This window comes from Athene cunicularia (genome assembly GCF_003259725.1).
Source record: "Athene cunicularia isolate RWA chromosome 1 unlocalized genomic scaffold, athCun1 chr1_part2, whole genome shotgun sequence".
Taxonomy (NCBI): Eukaryota; Metazoa; Chordata; class Aves; order Strigiformes; family Strigidae; genus Athene; species Athene cunicularia.
Genome location: NW_020799092.1, coordinates 27,163,810 through 27,167,155, shown reverse-complemented (window position 1 = coordinate 27,167,155; position 3,346 = coordinate 27,163,810).

The following is a 3,346-nucleotide window of genomic DNA, read 5'->3' as shown; positions in this document are numbered from 1 at the left end:
AGAGGAGGCTGAGGGGAGACCTCCTGGCCCTCGGCAACTCCCTGCCAGGAGGGGGCAGAGAGGGGGGATGAGTCTCTGGAGCCAAGGCCCCAGCGCCAGGCCCCGAGGGAATGGCCTCAAGCTGCCCAGGGCAGGGTCAGGCTGGCTCTGAGGAAGGATTTCTGTGCGGAAGGGGCTGTTGGGCGTTGGAATGGGCTGCCCAGGGCAGGGGGGAGTCCCCGGGATCCCTGGAGGGGTTGAAGAGTCGGGCTGAGCCAGCGCTGAGGGGTCTGGGGGAGTTGGGAACGGTCAGGGGAGGGTCATGGGTGGGCTGGAGGAGCTGCAAGGGCTTTTCCAGCCCAGATGGTTCTGGGATTCTGTGAAGTCCGAAGTGACTAATGTGGAAGAATCACCTCTGCTGATCTACTCCTTACATGCTGGGCTGGTTAACCATGGGGGTACTTGCCAGGACACACCTCGTTCAGAAATCTTGCTTGTGTAATAACCCTCCTTGTTCCTTGATACTACATCTACCACTCTCCTTTTGAATTAAAGACACTTGCAGTGATGAGGGAGAGGGAGCAGTGGGCGCTGCCAACCCTCTTGTCCTTCCAGCTGCAAAGAAACGCCTCTAGACTTAGGGCAGGCTTAAGGCATTCTCTAAGTGACACGGGGTTTTGATGACCACAGCGGTTGCATCTGAATTAAAGGCTGAATCTGAGACTTTGAAGAGTCTGTAGACTAGGAAACGGCTTTTGCTGGATTTCCTCACAGTATTGCTGCAGCAGGAAAAGCAGAACCATAAACAAAGCCACCCTTTCTGTGGGGGGGAGTGGGAGGCAGAAGAGCATGGGTTAGTATTGCACAACGTGATTGCTCAAGTTATGAATCACCAGAATCCACTGAGGGTGGCATAAACAGGTAACAGGGAAAACATCCAAGCAGCTGGAACCGGCACTTTGAGACAAAGGGTTTTTTTAAATGTAGGTGGTCTCCACCGGGCTGTGCAGGGGTGACTTGGTCTCTTGGAAAATTATCAACCAGCTCCATTCATTTCAATAAGGTTTTTAAACTGTTTATCCCATCTTCTTTTAACTAATTTCTTCGGAGTGAATTCAGGACCGTGCGAGTTAGCTACCTGCATAGTTACTATTCACAGATTTATGTTATTACCTAAATTTCACCCATGTAAGAGCAGCAGCCACCCCAGTCTGCTTTGCTTAATGGGCTCCTTGCCCTCTCCCACCCCTCATGTTCTTTCCCTGCTCCTACAGGGATGTTTTGCTGAAAAAAAAAAAAAAATCATCCCGCTTTTCGGGTAGGTTCCACAGGGTATACGTTGCGTGCAGGTACAATAACTACGTGGCTGGGCAATTTTATCTTCTGCAGTGGAAGGAAGAAATCCACGCTCCTCACAGAGAAATAAATCCCATTTGTGTACACAAAATCTTCTGTCTGAACAAGAAAACGGATCATCTACCTCAGTTTTCATACCACCACGTCAATCAGTATTAACTCTTACTAGGAAAAGCCAACTTAGCTTGGCTTGGGGAAGAGTTTTCTGTCTTAACCAATCATAAATGACTTATCTCCCACGATGAGATCCTCACCCTTGTGAGCTGGGGACAGAACTTGAATGAACTCTTATTTTTCTTGAAGTATTTTCATTCATTTTCTTTACCGAGTAGCATCTGCTACTCCCAGATTCTCACCTACACTGTCAATGGAAAAAAATCAGACCCACACTCTTCCTGCATTTTAGTGCTTTGCTTTCTGCAAACTTTTAATTACAAAAATCAGGAGTGCACAAATAGCTATTTGCTAGCAAAGACACGTGGGTTTTCTTCAATCTCCAGAGTGTGATTTTACTTTGTAAAATCAGAGTTTTGATGATAAACTTGTGTGCCAAGCAGTATTATGGTATTTCTGGGGAGCACCCCTCCAGATGAGGACAGACAGACAACACTCCAGGACAAAAGGACACGAGTTAACTTGGTTCCCCAAAGCAGGGACTCTACTGAACAAGACACGCTGCCACACTCTTAAAAGAGTATTTTTCTTATAGCATGTTCAAGGAATTAATTCATTAGTTGTGAAAGCTTTTCAGAGATGTACGTGGCAGTCTTCTGTCCCCCAGACATTTGGATTAAAGAAGCTGAAGCGGAACCAGCACACCTTTTCCTGTCACAAACTCCTGCAAGACCGAGCGGTGAGGTTTGTCACCATGATTTCTAAGCTTATGCTGCTCTTTGCTTTTTGTACTGTTTTAAATAATGCCTTCTCCATTCCGGCTGCATTCCATTTAAAGCATTCAAGGAAAAAATCACACTGTTTGTTCCTAAGCAAGCCATATTTTACTATTTCCCAGCCAGTTAAGATTCCTGCCCAGTTGCATGCGCACGCACAGAACACCCCTGCCAACAATCTGCTCAAATCTCCATATAAAGAACTAAAACACCCTGTTCTCCTTCCTAAACTGTTTTTTAATTTTGTTGAACATACCACACGTCTCCAAGCGATCGTGAGTGGCTTAGCACAGATGTTGTTACACCACACACGGGTTTGTAAGACAGTTCTGGTCTGGGATGCTTTGAAACGGCATCATCAGCACGTCAACTTCTACCTATAGTGGTTAAAACAAAACACTCACCAAACCAATGTTAACTGATTTAGATAGAAAAATCCCCTGAAGGAGCCTACTGTGGAACATTAGTCACAAAAATCAGGTGGAGAGGGAGGATGCAGTGCCTTGCAGGGCTTCAAACAAAACCAGATTCAATGTCAGGACGCCCAGTTTAAGGCAGAGGAAGCAGTTAATGGCTAAAGGGCAATCTCAGTTTTACACATTGCACAAACCCGTATTGAAGTTCTTCCTGAATTTATCAGGAAAAAATTATTACAGCGCTCAGTCTGTCAGTATGGTACACTGCACAAACCTAAATGTTAATGACTACGTAATGAAGTTTGAAACACAGAGCAGTTTAGAAAGGCTTTTTGGGGGGTTTGTTGGTTGGCTTGTTTGTTTTGGGGTTTTTTGTTGATTTGGGTTTTTTTTAAATGCTAGCATCTAAAGGAAGAAACAAAAATCCTTCTACAATAAATTCAGGAGTACCTTGAGTTTTCCCTCCTTCCTCCTCGTACGATGGCCAAGCTGAAAGGTTCAGCGAGCAGAGTCAGAAGCTGGGCTTTGCTCAGAGTGGAACAAGAACGAGCGAAGAGGCTCCTCGGCCTCACGAGCATCTCCCTGGCAAAGCTCACCAGGAGTGGCACGGAGTGTTACCCCGCCACTGATGCTTGCCACCAGGAAGGAATACCTTCGAACTCAAACACCACTGGAGTAGAGAGAAAACACTATTAACAGAATTCA